Below are 16507 nucleotides of genomic sequence, written 5' to 3' on the forward strand. Positions count from 1 at the left end.
CTTCTGGCAATTGTTACAGACGCAAGACAGATATCCCAGCGTCTGCTTTATATTAATTGTCATTTCTATCGTGGCCTTCCACACTATATTTATGTCCTGAATTACCACAAGGCTTTTTCTGAGTGTAGATGCAACTGAACTGATACCCTAATTCTGGTAAGGAAAAATAAAATAATTTATGAAAGGGACCTATGTCTTTCTCCAGCCTCTGGCTTGCTCTGGCTTGTCGCTCGAATGAATGGTTCCCTTTGAAGTATGCCATGTCTTAGCTCATAAATGTAATCCAGCATCAAAGGTACTCAGGCCTGGTGATGCAAAACTGTTTACTCTTCGTTCTGATGTATACAAAAAGATGCCCTTTCTTTCCCTGGACGCCAGTGAAAGATGCAGAATAGACACAGAGAGGCAAATCGTGGCTCGGCTTGAAAAGGCTGAGCTGGGAGAGTAGAAGCAGCTCCAGTGGCAAGCCCCAAACTTGGACATGCATGGGTCACCGGTTAGGGGTATTCATTGTGAAGAGCCGGCCAGTCACGAAATCCATTTCGACAGTATGCGCTCCGCAGCCGTGGCCTTGTTGCTGCAGCACTGATCAGCCTGGAAGCCGTGAGCTAACGTTTGCTCACTTTTACTTGAACGTGAGGCTACCGTTGGGTCCAATGCCACACATCCACCATACAACTGATGTAGGGGACGTCCCCAACGGGAGAGATGAGGCTGCGTTTCCCCAGCCAGAGAGGATTATAGCCAGCACCTTTGTGTTTAACTCTTTACTGCCTTGGCTCTGGAACCCTTCCAGCTGGGGGTGGGGGGTGGCTGCCGCGGGCCCTGGGCTGAGGCTGGCACTACAATCACTTGCACGCTCAGCGAGGTTAGGGAAGCTCCAGCTGGAACTGGCTGTAATGTTTCTCCATGCTGGATTGGAGAAAAAAGTTCACTTTGGCTAATTTCAACTTTTCCACCATTAAATCTGCACCTGCAATGTCAGAGGTCACCAAATAATAAAATGTGGCATCTTTGAAACTGCTCAGTCACGTGAAAAGGGCTGTAATTGAGTAGATTCATTCCCTGAAGCCCCATCCGAGACACAGAGCTCAGAGCTGGGGGAGGAGGGAGAGGGAAGGCAGGGGCAAAAAAGCAAGCCAGGCTCTGGGAGGATACCCCGGGCTCAACAGCAGCTTCTGATGTGATCCCTTGCTTTTGAAATTTGAGACTAAAAATAAATAAATATCCCCCACATTCACTCCATCCACACTCACATCCCCACGCTGGCCTCCAGCCTTTGTGAGCAGTTTGACCTGATAAATGCGCTTGGCTGGCATCAAATAGTTCAGCTTTGACCGATCCCATTTAAATATGTGAATTAGTCATGAAGCAGGACACAGCTTGGTGAACTTGCTAAATTGTTGGACTCTATTGAAGGAGAAGGGAGAGAAAAGGAGAAAGCCATTCAGCATTCTCAATTAGGTGGAGAGGTGAGGCATCTCAGCCTGGACCTTCTCTTCTCCGTCACTCACCAAGAGTGAACCGAGAGTGCAGTCTTCCCGGGGCTGTGGGGGAGGGGCGGCAGTGGCCCAGTAGGTCACTAACTCTCACTTTGGATTCTCTTTTCCAGCCTCCTGGAAATCTCCTGTCAGGGCTCAGAGACTGGCTGTTCTTAGAGGGCAGCTGAGCTTCCCTGGATGAAGATGCTGTTGGCCTTGGAATTCCCTAAGGAACCCTGCCTAGGTCACCACGAGGAAAGCTTCTGTAGGTGCATTTCTTCGCCCCGACCGCCAGCACTCCCTGCCCCAGGAGACAGAGGAAAAGAGAAGGAGACATTGCTGAGCCTTTGATCCCTTGCCAACTCAAGGCACAAATCCCCTTTGGCTAGAGAATAAGATCCACTGGCAGAGGTGGGGAGGAGGGTGGGATGAGCCTCGGTCTAGCCAAGTCTTAGCAGGGAGGAAAAACAGATCCACCAGCATGGCCACGACACGCGTGACCCATATCCCACCTCCACCTGCCCAATGCCAAGGTGGAAATGTGGGTAACACCCCCACCTGGAAACCTAAGGGCTCAGGAAGAGGGAGAGAAGAAAACATGCCTCTAAGCTCCAGCCGTGTGCAACCTGGGCCACGGGCAGCTGTCCCCCAAAAGGAAAGAGTGGTGCCTGCCTACTATTTCATATCTCGTCTTTTCAGCTTGAGGCATGTTGCAAACCCGTCTACAATGAATATTTACTTAAATCAAATATTCCATCCTGACCAGGCAAGCTTGTGATCAGGTGAACTCCAGTCACTCGCTTGATTATAATTTTTAGAGAATAATTATGGGGAGAGAATCAATGAGCTTGATTTGCAACCTGTGAGCAATGAGCCAAAACTGCGCGTCTGCTTGAGCCAGGCACGGGGTGGGTGCGGCCGGGGAGGGACCGGGGTCACGATGGCTTCGTACAAGTCCGGCTCTGGGCTGCACAAAGTGCCCCGAGGAGGCTCAGAGAGGCTGCAGGCGTCCTCAGCGTCACCCCTGGGTCTGCGGCTCCCGCGTAGCCATGCAGACCTCGCGCAGGGACTCGCCAGTGCGGCGGACTGTGAAGTCGCAGCGCCCCCTGCCAGTGCGGGCCCGCAATAGCTAGGAAGCTCGCTCGAGTCGGGGGCGCCCCGGCCGTGCCCAGAGGCGGGGGTGGGGGTAAAGGGGGGAGCACCTGTCCCGGCGCCGAGGAGCGGGTCGGGGCCTGGCTCCCACGGCAATCTGGAGCGTGTCCGGAGCCAGCGGTCCCTGCTCTGACTTCTCTCCCTCCCGCCTCCCGCACTGGCCTAAAGAGAGGACCCAGGAGCCGGCAAGGCACAAAAAAGAAGGGTGTCCCCCACCGCCGGCCCGGCCCCCTGCCCGAGCCCTCCCCGGCCCTGGCCGATTTCGCGGCGGCGCTCAGTGGCCCCGACGCCGTCCCGTTTCTCACGGCCCCTCCGATGGCCACCCTGGAGGCGTCACTGTGTTGATTCTCACCGGGGCCACCGGCTAAAGGCAAGATAACAGCAAAGGCGCTGCCCGAGGCGGCCGCTGCGACTGGCACTGATTACACTTTCCAAAGGGCAAAAACCCGACCTCACGGCCGGAGTCACTCCTTCCCGCCGTGTCCTCCACGCCAGTGCTGGGCCCTACATCCACTTCTGCTCAAACTCCCACCAGCTGCACTGTGCTATCACTGTCTGTACATCCACACGTAAAATTAAAATCTGACCTTGTCACATCAAAACCCATTGCCAGAGTCTCTCTCTCTCTCTCTCTCTCTCTCTCTCTCTCTCTCTCTCTCTCTCACACACACACACACACACAAACACACACACACACACACACATCAAAACAATATCATTCAATAAATGCCTTCATGAGACGCAGCTGATACACACCTTTGGCATCCAACGTCAGTGCCCTTATCAACAGCCCACTTAAGATGCAGCTCAGAGGGGACCAGCCCTGGAGGGCGCCTTCCCCATCCACATCTACAAACCAGCCAGAGCAGCGCCGGGAAGCTGCTCCTCCCTGAGTCCTCCCTGCCACCGCCAGACCCGTGGGTGCCATCCGTCCATGAACCTCCCTCCTCCGAGGCCCCACATCCAGTGTGCCAGCGCGTCCTGCCTGCCCTGCCTCCGCAGTGTGCCTTTTCCCTGTCTCCTTCCAGCCCCTTCCACTGTCACCACCACAACCAGGCTGTCATGGTCAGCTCTGCTGCCCAGTAGGCTTCTCCGGCCCCCTGCCCACAACACTAACTGCAGCCTCTGCAGACCCACCTCAGAGGCCTCAACTGTGAATTCGATGGCTGTATATGGAAGTCTGATGTGTTCAAGGAGTGTGATGCAAATAACCTACTCTTAGATGTTCAGAAAACAGACAAATGGACATGGACAGACAGGTGGATAGATGGGTAGGTAGGTAGATAGATGAAAGATCAAAAGAGAGAATGATACAGCAAATGTGGCAACAATGCTAAAATTAGTGAATCTGGGTAGCTGGAGTGGGTTGGGGTATGTTGGAATTCTCTGCATGGGTGTTGTATTATTATTATTATTATAACTGTCCTGTAAATACAAAATTCGTTCCAAAACTTTTTAAAATTGGTAAAAGGTAAAAGAAAAGATCTGCATTTTGAGGGAAAAAAATTGTGACGGATCAAGAATCTCATTCAAGCTAAGAGTTTTTTTCACAGTAGAGCTACAAATACAAACTAATGGGGGAAACTTTAAGCTCCACCCCCCCCCCGCCCCCAACTCGGCGGTTTGCTCACGGTCTTCCCTCTCTGCGCGATGCGTGCCCGGCCCTGCTGCGCACCTCCTCGCTCCTGGTGGCCTTGCCACCGCCGCTCCTGGAATATCCCGAACCTTCCAGCTCAGGAGCTTGGCCCAGCACCTTTCCCCTGCCTTATTCCTGTTCATCCTCCAGGCTGGGCTTTCACGTCCCCTCCTCGGTGTGGCCTTCCTTGGCCTCTGTTTCTCTCTCTGCCGCCTAGCTCGGCACCGCACAGGCACGCGCTCTGCTGTCTCTTGGTTTCCTCTCCAGCTCCCCCACGGAGGTCAATTTCCTGAGAATAAGGAAATCTGTCAGCTTCACCGATGGGCCACCAGCCCCAAGCCCAGGGCCCTACTGCAGTAGGTACCTCACTGGGTGCTGTTGAGTGGGTGAATAAATGAACAGGTTCTCTGAGGCTGGTGCTATTAGCTCAGAGAGGGTTAATGATTTACTTGCTGGGCGGTGCGACGGTGGCTCAGTGGCAGGTTCCCCCCTGCCATGCCAGAGACCCGGGTTCGATTCCCGGTACTCGTCCACGCAAATAAAAAAAAGCGGATTTACCTGCTGCCACACAGCTCCAAGTGGACACACAGTTCCTTGGTGCATCAGGTAGACCGGTTGGGGGAGGGAGGAGGTAAGGGGAAGGATGCGGGACAGTCGAATGGAAGGTTCCAGACCAGAGAGGCTCAGGGAGACGTGCATGCTCGCGCGCGTGTGCATAAGGAAGTGCAAGTAGCATCTTCAATCTTTAAATTTATTGAAAAATACCTTTCGTTTTCCCAATAAACCGCTGAAAGAGAAGCTCTCTCCGCAAAAGCGCCCTGGCGGGGGAGGATGACAGAAGAGAGCCCCGCTGCTCCTCTGCGGGCAGGGTTGTAGGTTTATGCGAAGGGCGCGAGGCCTTCCTGCCCTTCCGGGAGGAGCGCGGGGCTGCGGGCGCGCGTGGGACCGGGGACGCGCTCGCTCCGAAAAGTCGGCTCAGTGACACAGCGGCCCGCAGGCTGCTCAGCCCCCCACCGGCCCCCTCCCCCCATACAAGCTGCATCGCCCCCAAGCTGCACGCGACCGTGCACGCCCACCACCCCACGCAGCACATCGCTCCGCCCCCCGCCAGACTCCGCGACACCCCCCCCGCCCCGCCCCGCAGGCTTCACGTCGCCTCGCAGCCGCGCGTCACCCCACCGCACGCGGCGGTGTGCTAGGAGCCCGCCCGGCAGCCGGGCAAGGGGCTGGGGCGCCGCGGGGCACCTAGGGCAGCGGGGGCGCGCGCCGACCGCCCAGCAGAGGGCGCCCGAGAGCCGCGGCCGCCCCAGGCGCGGGGACTGCGCGGGCTGGAGCCACCTCGGTGCCGGGCGGTGGTGCCCGCGCGCGCCCGACGCGCCTTCCCTGCGCGCGGCCGCTGCCCCTCGCTGCCCTCGCCTGCTCGGCTCTGATTTCGCTTGTGCTGCTGCGTGAGAGCATTTCACGTGACCCTGAGGATTTCTGCAGAATAACCGCTAGTCATCACCCGGATAGGCGGCGACAAGGGATCCTGAGATGGTCGCTGGGATGCGCGCGGGAGCGGGGGTGGGTTGCACGGTAGCTTTGTCTTTCTTTTTTGCTTCCGCTGTGGGGTGTGTGCTTCAGTGCTTAGTGGGCTTTGTTCATTTTAACAAGAGGTTAAATATTGTCTTTCTGGAAAAAAGATGATTTGTGCTTTTTTCCCAGAATGACTTGACACATTTCTGGTGAAATGGATTACCTTTCTCTACTCAGTGGGAACAGTAACTTCATTGTACAAAAGAAAATAGAGTGGGTGGGAAGAGACCGTTTATCAACAGTTAAATCCCAGTGCAAAGTTTTTTGAGGAAACTTCGCCAGGAATTATATTCATTAAGTGAAAGAATACTAGAGTGAGAAGGAACCTCTGAAATTAAACCACCTCCTCAGCGCGGTGTAAGTGGAACAGGAGGCACACAGCGGACAGGTGACTCGCCCAAGGTCATTGAGTCCTTGGGGGGCGGAGAGGACGTCTGATTTCTAGCCCGGGGCTCAAAAGGAAGGCAGCATCTCCCAGGGAAAGCCCAGCGGACTGAGCGGGTTGATTTCATTCCTTTCTTTCTCACGCCATGCCTGTAGGACAGTGACTGCTGTTAAATGCCTGGAATTCTAACACTTCAAGATTGTCATTGTTAGAATTTTTGCTGTGTAGTTTTCCAGATTTTTAAAACATCAATACCAACAAAAAATTGGATCACACTATGCATACCACTCTTTTTTTTCCATTTTGCTCATCAATATAAATTGAACACTTTTCCATATCAATGAATACACGTCTACATCATAATCCCGAACAGAGGCCTAACTATTCCATTGAATGGATATACTGTCCTTAGTTGAATCAGTCCCCTTTATTGATAGGCATATAAGCTCTTTCAGATGATCAGCGCTTACTAAACATTCCTGGTCCTACACCATTTGCACAGTATTACTCAGTGTGAATTTTTGTGAGACTGTAGTGCAATGGTGTAATGTGCTAGAGTGAATTATGTGCCCCAGTAAAAACACGTTAACCTCAATCCTTATCTGTGCAGGTGGGAGGGACCATTGTAAATAGGATCCCTTGAAGATGTTCTTTTTAGTCAAGGCATGGCCAACTCTGGATTACTGGAGGCCTTATAAAGAGAACCCAGAAGACCTAGAAACGGGAAAGGAGAGGACATCACCATGTAATGGGAGCAGAGATACAAACCAAGAGACGGAAGGATTGCAGGAAGCCGGCTCCAGAAAACTGCCGACTCAGGGAGATAGCAAGCCTTGCCAACACCTGGATTTGGGGCTTCTCCTAGCCTCAAAAACTTGAGCCAGTAGATCCCTGTTTTGTAAGGCCACCCATTGTGGGGTGTTTGTCATGGCAGCCTGCAGACTACAACATGTAGGCTGGGTTTGGTCTCTTGCTTGGGAATTTACTGCATCTTTACACAAGTCGCAACCAATTTCCTCATCATAGAGCTGGCCTCCCATGGGAGGGTTAAATAAGGTGATGCAGGTAACCTGAGTGGCTCTGCCCAGCTCAGAGCAGGTCCCGAGTCAATTAGTGGCTATAATTATATGAATATTCTGACCATAACCCCTGAGGAAGGTTGTCCCTTCAAAGCAACTCCTCTGGTGACTCCTACTCTTTGAATGAGAGTAACCAGATTTTCGTGAAGTTTTTACGTGTTAAACTTTATTAACTAAAGTAATAGTTCCCATTTTCTAACTGAATTTATCCAGAGCAATATACGTTTCAATGATGTGTGGGCTGTTGAGCTACACACCATATTCTGATGATAAAGCGTATTGCCAGGCAAGAGGGAAAAGCAGAGCAGCCTCCCGGGTCGCACTTGAATCTCAGATTCACGTGTGGAAAGTGAACTCTCTGCTGCCACAACCTGCATTTCTTCCCACGTTCCCAGTGTGGACAGTGACATTCCCACCCTCCAGTCACTCAGGTGTAAAACTACAGTTATTCCAGACCTTCCCTACCAATTCACCTCCCAATCCTTGAATTGTCAGAATCCCCTTTTCCCTCATTCCCATTGCTAAGTTAGCATTCTATCTTACTTTTTCCATTAAAAATCCTCCTACTAGATTCCTAGCTTTAGTTGCCATCTCTCTTACTCCTTATGCATCTGGAGTCTGTGATATCTTCCCAAAACGTGAATGGGCTTATGTCATAGCTCTGTTCAAAGTGTCTCGTGGTTCCCCCTTGAATGCAGAACACACACCTGCCAGCAGAGTTGTCTACAGCGGCTTCGCAGCTTCTTTCTTCCCTTTCCATTTAATGTTCCGCTGTGCTCCTGTCACCTTCCAACTCCTGCAGTGGATGGATCCCCGGCCACACTGGACATTTACCGACTTGTCCTAGGCCAGAGCTCCGGCTAAAGCCTTTCTCTCTGAGCCATGTGCTGTCCGGAATTCCAACTCCTCATCCTGTCTCAGTTCTCACGCCTTACTAAATGACTTGGGTAACTTTCTGAGCTAGAGGTCTCATCTCTAACATGGGAAAACTCTTAAGTGTATGGTACAGCTACCATTGTTACCCCTGTTTTTCAGTGAGGAAACTGAGGCCCAGAGAGTGTAAAAGACTTGCTGTCTTGCTAGTAGGGAGTGAAGGCAAGATTTGCACCTTGGCCTCTCAAGGTCATGTGGGGATAAAGAGAAAAAGAATATGAAGTAAAACAGACGTTCTCTTCCCACCTCCTCTTACCAGAGTTTATCTGTAAATACTGATTTAGTGTCTTTTTCCTTTAATATGTTATAAAATCCTTGCAAGGATAGCAATGTGGTCTTACCCACCTTCACATTTCTACAGCCATTCATGTGGAAGCCACTCAGAGTTGGTGCTCAATTTAGAAAATAAGGAAGAAAGGAGATGTTTCTAGTGCCTTGAAACTGCAAAGTGAGAACTACAATTTGGGGGGCAAGAGAAAATGAGCAATACAATAGAGCAGTCAGAGCACGGATTCTGGAGCCAAACTTGGTTCAAATCCCAGCTTCTCCAGTAACAGCTGGGTGGCCTTGGCCAAGCTGCTAATTTCTGAGTGTCCCAGTGAGTTGTCACATATATATTGTTGTAGTTTGCCAGCTGCGGGAATGCAACACACCAGAGATGGATTGGCTTTTAATAAAAGGGGATTTATTTTGTTAGTTCTTCAGAGGAAAGGCAGCTAACTTTCCACTGAGGTTCTTTCTTATGTGGGAAGGCGCAGGGTGGTCTCTGCTGGCCTTCTCTCCAGGCCCCTGGGTCCCAACAACTTTCCCCGGGGTGACTTCTTTCTGCACCTGCAAAGGCCTGGGTTGAGTTGCAAGTGCTGAGATGAGGAATGCTGAGCTGTTTAGGCTGTGCTACGTTGCGCTCTCTCATTTAAGCACCAGCCAATTGAGTCAAATGTCATTCATTGCAGCAGACACGCCTCCTAGCCGACTGCAGATGTAATCAGCAACAGGTGAGGTTCACGTACCATTGACTCAAGTCCACAGCAACAGAACTAGGTGCCTTCACCTGGCCAAGTTGACAACTGAATCTAACTACTACATATATATACATATATACATACATATATATATATAGAGAGAGAGAGAGAGATGAGTTGAGGATTATCTCAGAGCTACTTTGAGGAACGCATGAATTAATAGATGCAAAGCACTTAGAACATAGGGAGTTTGCCTTTATTATGATTCTGCATTTTAACCTAACACAAGGAACATGAGTAATGAGCCATCTGCATTCTGAGACAGTGATCATTAAGGAGCCTATTTGCAAACATCACCTGGTAAGGCTTAGCTCACCCATCACCTCCTTGAAGAGCCTTCCCTGACTCCAAGCTGTGTTTCTCCTGCTTCCCTCGCTGCTGCTTTTTAAAAATTGTATATTTTGTTTTTTTATTTAAACATACACAACTTATTCAATCTACTGAAAAGTTGCTTTAATTTAAACTCTTTGTTTTGAGATCCTTGTGAAATCCCATGCAATTGTTGGGACTGATACAGAAAGATTCCGGGTGCCCTTAACCCAATTTAAACCAGTTTCGAAACTAGTAAAATATCTCAATCAGGATATTGACATTGATGCAGTCACGATGCAGAAAGTTCGACCATCGCGGAGATGCTTGCGATGTACACCTCCTCTCCCCTGTCCTAACCCTCAGCCACAACTAATCTGTTCTCCATCCCTGTAATCCTGTCATTTCAAGAATAGTATATAAATGGAATCACATGGTATGTAACCTCTTGGACTGGCTTTTTTCACACAGCACAGTCCTCTCAGCATCACTGAGATTCATCCAAGTTGTCGCATGTATCGACAGCTTGCTCCTCTTTATCGTCCGCGTGCCACGCAATGACTCTACCTGTTTGTTTAACCTGTGGCTCGTTGAAGGACGTCAGGCGGCTTCCAGTTTGGGACTTGTTCTGCGCTTCCGTCATGTTTGTGCCGCCTCAGCAGCCACTCTGGCCAGGACCTCTTGGCCTTTGCTGCAGCCCTAACCTACTTCTGTGCCCGAGGGGACAGCGGACACCTCGCCCACCCATCGCCACACACATGCCTTCCCCGGAAAGCTGGTCCCAACTGAGAAACTAACTAGCCCCACGGCCCCCCGACCCCCAGTCCACACACTCCGCACCTCCCACATGCTGCACCCAAGAACTACTGCTGGCCCCACAGGATAAGCCACCTGACCCCCAGCCCCGGTTCCTTTCCCTTTTCATGCACCTTTGCTTTATACTAACCAATGCTTGATTCCGATGGGAAATCTGCTAACCGCCAGCCCTGGACCACAGTAAGGCACTGGGGTAAGCCCTGGGGCCCTCCCCACCTGCCTGCGAGCTCCCCAGCTGCTGGCTGAGCCTCACGAGCTGCTCACATGCTTCCCGCCACCCCCTCAGATGCCTCTCTCCCCATCCAGACCAGTAAGGAAAATATGGTCTGCTTTCATGCATTTTTGCTCTTGGCTCCCCATTTGCATCATATATGCCACCTCCCCCCCCACCGGCTCCAACCCAAATTAAAATCCTGCTTAACCAATTTCAGAACAGGACTATTACCCCCCAAAAAAATGCTAGAAACATTTTGATACAGATTTTTATGTGACCCTAAATTGCTATTTCTCTGGGATAAAGTCCCAAGAATGTTTCTGGGTTGTATGGTAGATGCATATTTAGCTTTATAAGAAACTGTAAGACTGTTTTCCAGAGTGGGGCTGCCATTTTACAGTCCCACCAGCGATATATGAGTGATACAGTTTTTCTGCACCTCATCAGCATTTGCCATCCCAATTTGTATGTGTGATATCTCATTGTGGTCTTAATTTGGTTTTCTTTAGTGGATAATGATGTTGAACATCTTTTCATATACTTATTTGCTTCCTGTATATCCTTTTCAGTGAAATGTCTGTTCATGTCTTTTGTCCATTTTCTAATTGGATTGTTTGTTTTTTTCCTGCTGAGATTTGAGAGTTCTTTATATATTCTATATGCTAATCCTTTGTCAACTATGTGGTTTGCAAAATTTTCCACTGTGTAGCTTGTCTGTTCATTCTCTCAACAAGGTCTTTCTCAGAGCAAAAGATTTTCATTTTAGTGATGTCCTAGTTACCCATTTTTCCTTTTATGAATTGTGCCTTTGGTGTCAAGTCAAGAAATCTTTGCCTAATACATCCCAAAGATTTTCTCCTATGTTTTTTTTCTAGGTTTCATAGTTTTACATTTTCCATTTAAGTTTATAATTCATTTCGAGTTCATTTTTGTATAAGGTGTGAGGTTGGATAAAGGCTTTTTTTTTTTGGCCTAAGGATGTCCATTGCTTCAGCACCATGTGTTAAAAAGACTCTCTTTCTTCCATTGAATTGCTTTTGCACCTTTGTCAAAAATCGGTTGGGCATATTTGTGTGTGCCTGTTTGTGGGTTCTCTCTTCTATTTCACTGTCTTGATCGCAATAGCTATTAAGCAAGACTTAGCATTGGATAGAATGATTCCTCCCATCCTCTTCTTCTTTTTTAAAGATTATTTTTAGCTATTTTGTGCCCTCCATCTAACATCCAAAGAGTGATTTGATCAAGGACATCTCCAGGGTGTATTCATTTGACCAGGGACATCTCTAAGACATCTCTAATGGGTCCTAGCCTTGTCTTCAACATCTACAGCATCTAGCACAATGCCTGGCATAAGTACGTTCTCAATAAATATCTGTTGGTTGAGAGCATGAAGGGTAGATCAAAGCATATTCCTTCATTCAAAGACAGACTATTTTGCAATAAACAGACTCCAATCTTGTGCTTTTAGCTCTCCTTTCTCCTTTTTCAGTTCATCTTTCTCTTTTCTACCAGGTTTCCTTACTAAAACCCAGAGCTAACCTGTACTATTTTGGGTTATATCTAAATTGATTGTGTCACTTCCCTGTTCAGAACCTTTGAAAATTCCTTATTGTATATAAAAATCCAAATACTTCTATAGCCTTCTCATACCCTCATATAGACAACAAATGTCATCAGCTGGCAAGGAAATATTTATTGAGAGCTTAGGCTGAGCTGGGGACTAGCAAAGATATAAAAAATTGTACAATGTAATTCCTGCCCTCAAGGAGTTTGAAGAATGGGTTTGGGGACTTGAAGACTGCATAATTCATGTCAAGTTTGTTAGCAGTTACTGATCATCCCACTTTCCTTGGCTGAGTGAAAGTTCATGAATCCTCCTCATTTCTGTTCCAATGTGTCACTGCAGTTTGCAGTTTCTGGCCTGCATGTTACACATCAGGAGTTGATATCACCTCATTCCCCAAGATTTTAGGAGAAAAGGCCCTTGGCTTCTCTCCCGTTCGCTCCCTTTGCTTCTGGAAGAAATTAAAATATTTGCTTTCACCTGCTGCCCGAGTACATCGCGAGGATTAACAAGAGGACCTGAGGGTCTTTGAGAAGCTGTGGTGCACTGCCACGGGGACCCATTATTACGTTTTTTTTATGTAAACATTAAAATAAGTTACAGCTTCTCTGTGCCTGGATCCCAGCCTTCCACGTTGACCCATGTTTATTTTTGAAAAGCTATTTTTAATTTTCTATTCAGCACTAGGAAGGCAGTTAGAGTCTGGGTACTCTGATGTTTATGGCCCATAAACCTATAAATCTTCCTCCCAGACACAGGATGACTTGATGAGGGTAAATAATTCTCCTTGCTATCATAATTGAGGAAGTCAGAAGCGTGCCCAGTGTGTGGCTTAAAAGTTCTACTGCAGAGGATTCGCCTGGGCGCTCCTCAGGAGGCCTCATCTTTCTCAGCCTCTCAGTGGCTGACAGCACAGGTCCCCACTCCTTCTGACTTGAAGTATCTTCCTTTGGTCCCATGACATCCCTAGTGGACGCTTCTAGGACCCTTCCCAGGGCCTTCCACCCCACCCAGCCTCTAAATGCTGGTGTCTGAGTCCTCCCGGCTGCTCGCTCTGCACTCTATTGTGGGCAAGCTCACCTGCCCTCTTAGGTTAAAAACCATCTTGCAGGCTTGGCATACAGCTCCCACTCTCATTGCCCCTTGGTGAAGAAGCTTCTCCAGGGCATCCTTCTAACTTCTCTCATTTCCCTTACTGGGAGCTATAGAGGGAAAATTGGGTATGCTCCACCTGCTCCTTCACTCTGCCTTTGGAATCTGCCCTCTGCCCTCTGCCCTCTGCCCTCTGCCTTCTGCAATGGAAGAAGGGTGAAGGAAGGAGGCCCACTAGTGTCCTTCTGGGCCAGCAGTTAGGTGTGTAGGGCTGTCAAATTCAGGGGGAAGTATTAGCAAGCCCATCTGGTTGCAGATCTAGAGTCACAGCCTCCAATCAACTTTATCAATATTAAAGCTGATATCTGATCTTTATCTTGATTCCTGGGTGTATCTCCCAGTTGGTTCTAAATTCAGAGGGAAAGCACAATGTTGTTTGTTGACCACCCCACATTCCCTACACCATTTGTATGCTGACAACCCTTACATTTCTATCTGGAGCCCAGATCTCTCTTCTGAGACACCTAGTATCTCAACTCATGTATCTCACATCTACCACACTGAACACCCTACTCCTCCCACTCCTCTCGGCTTGCTCCCTCCAGTGTTTCCCACCACAGAAGGTATAAATGTTGCTCTTTCTGGAAATCTGGATGCCATTTTTGCCCTCCCACTCCTTTACGTTCACATCCAACCCCTTACCAAGTTCTTTCAATTCTACTCGAAAATAAACACCATCGCTTACCTGCGTCTCCATTGCCTCCAGCGTGGTTGAACTCAATGTCAACTCCTGCATAAAGCACTGCAATAGCTTCCTGTTGGTCTTTCTCATCTCTCTCTTTAATATCTTTAAAGTGCTGGGGAAAATAACAACAATGCTGTTAACCCAGAATTTTACATCTAGTGCAAAAATCGTTCAAAATCCAAGTGAGAGAATTCCACTTTCAACCACAGTGGGAGTACAAGCGGTCAGATTTACTCTCCAACTTAACTGAAAAAAATAGACAAAATGTATGAAATGACTATTTGCATATATTGAACAATAGGAAGCATAGGATGGTAATCCCTAAAGAAAAAGGAAAACAGACAAGGAAAGTTCTATGATTTCTTGCTTGGTGCCTGGGAAAAACTTCCAGGATGCAGCAGAGAGATTAACCCTAAAGGCTGCTCTTGTCCCAACTGGTAAAGCTTAAAAGTAAAGCTCAAAAGGTTGAAACCATTTCCAAGGTATTTATCTGTATCCCAGAAAAAAAATCAAGAGCTTTAGGGAAATACAAGATTGTCTGGAACCCAACAAGGTAAAATTCACAATGTCTGGTGCCCAAAACAAAATTATCAGGTATGCAAAGAAATAATGAGGAGAAAAATCATTCAATAGAAGTAGACCCAGATATGATACAGATAATAGACTTAGGAGATGAAGATACTAAAACTTGTTATTGAATTTTAAAAGTTATCCTTCATATGTACAAGAAGATAGAGGAAGCATGACCAAACTATAAAGAGACATAGAAGAGATATAGATAGGTAGATACACACACACACACACACAAATTGGAATTTTAGAGGTGAAAAATCTAATGTCTGAAGTAAAAAAAAAATACACTGGATGGAGCTAATGGCAGATTGGACACTATGAAAGAAAAATTCCTATAAAAAAGATAAAATAAAGACATTTTCAAATAAAAGAAAACTAAGAGAGCTCATCACCACTATAGAAAATTCTAAAGGAATTTTCTCATGTTGAAAAGAAATGATACCAAGGGGGAAATTTAGATCTTCCAGAAGAAATGAAGATCATCAGAAATAGTAAGCATAAACAACAATTTTTCTGTTAAAATACATATAAATGTTGAAAGTAAACACTACGACATTGTTTCATAGAGTTGACAATGTAGGTGGAGAGTAATGGATCTATATAGTTGTGTGGTTTCTGCATTTTACATGAAGTCGTTCAATATTAATTCTAAGTAGACCATAAAAATATAAGGATGCATATTTTAATTTCTAAAGAAACCACTATAAAAATATAGGGCTAAAAGTTAATAAATTAATTTAAATGAGATTTCAAAAACATATTCAAAATACTTCAAAGAAGGCACAAAAGAGAGCAGAGATGAAAAAAATATGTAAAAATAGAAAACAAATCATAAAATGTAAATCCAACTATATCAACAAGGACCTAATATATTAATAAAGTAAATATTCCAATCAAAAAGCAGAGATTATCAGAATGGATAAAAATTAATTAGGCTTGCTCTGATCAAATGGCAGAATGAGAAGGCTTCTGGCTCCATGGTCCCACAGAAGCCTCGGACAGCCAGCAAGAGGTGGCAGAAACATCTTTCTCAAAGCTCCAGAAAACAGTTAAAGCCTTGCAGAAACAGATCAAGTGCTAAATTGAGAAAAAGGCTTGTTAAAAGCAGTAGTAACTTATGGCACCCCAGCTGGCCTCTCTCCCATCCGCTTACGGGATCGGCTTGGAGCCAGCCCACAATCCTGGAGCAGATCCCTGGTCCTGGTTCCAGAAGGAGCACAGTTCCCTTGTGAACATCCTGGGAGCATGTATGTCTGGCACAATCTGACTGGTGTCGGCCCGACAGACTGAACAAGGACACTTGTCCCAGGCTTCTACATACAGACCCTGTCTGTATGTAGAAGGCAGCTCACAGAGCTCTCTTACAGAATGCTGTGGGAGAACAGTCAGGTCATGGGACAAATGATTGCTGGCATAGGACATTCAGTGCAGTGTCCAGAACCATGAGGAAACTGTTTCCTAAGGAAGAGGGGTCATTTGTATCTGTGTAAATAGAGGGAATTTCTAGGGCCACACATGCAAGCTGAAGAAAAGGTGTATGCACAGAAAGGACCTCAGAGGCTCCCGTGGTTTGGCCTGGAGCTTTTTTGGAGCTCATTGTATGGATAAGCCCTGAAGGAAACCAACAGGTCCATATGAATGGATAAGGAAAGGTGTTTTCTTTTTCACCCTTTTTCTCTGTTGGTTCCTGGCATTCAAGAAAAACTCTTGCCATACACTAGCTGGATACATGCTTAAAGAATAGATACCTCAGAGTCTAAATTCCAGTGGTAACAAATTAAAATATTAAAATATCCAGGTTTCATCAAACGATTACAAGACATAAAAAGAAACAGAAGGTTATGGCCTAGGCAAAGAAGATGATTAAAGCTTTAGAAACCATCAATGAGCAGAACCAGACTAGGGATATTCCAGACTTTAAAAAAAAAAAT

The 16507-nt window shown here is 47.4% G+C and overlaps 1 long non-coding RNA gene across 1 annotated transcript in view; it reads right to left on the reverse strand.

The window, feature by feature from the left end:
• Nucleotides 1-12285: 12285 nt before the first annotated feature.
• Nucleotides 12286-16507, reverse strand: part of LOC143679619 (uncharacterized) — a 65218-nt gene continuing 60996 nt past the window's right edge. The window contains exons 2-3 of the long non-coding RNA XR_013173872.1: nt 14004-14115; nt 12286-12617 (exon numbers count right to left, since the gene is read on the reverse strand). This is a non-coding gene — a long non-coding RNA (uncharacterized LOC143679619). The remainder of the gene's footprint in view (nt 12618-14003; nt 14116-16507) is intronic.

This window comes from Tamandua tetradactyla, chromosome 4 (genome assembly GCF_023851605.1).
Source record: "Tamandua tetradactyla isolate mTamTet1 chromosome 4, mTamTet1.pri, whole genome shotgun sequence".
Classification (NCBI taxonomy): domain Eukaryota; kingdom Metazoa; phylum Chordata; class Mammalia; order Pilosa; family Myrmecophagidae; genus Tamandua; species Tamandua tetradactyla.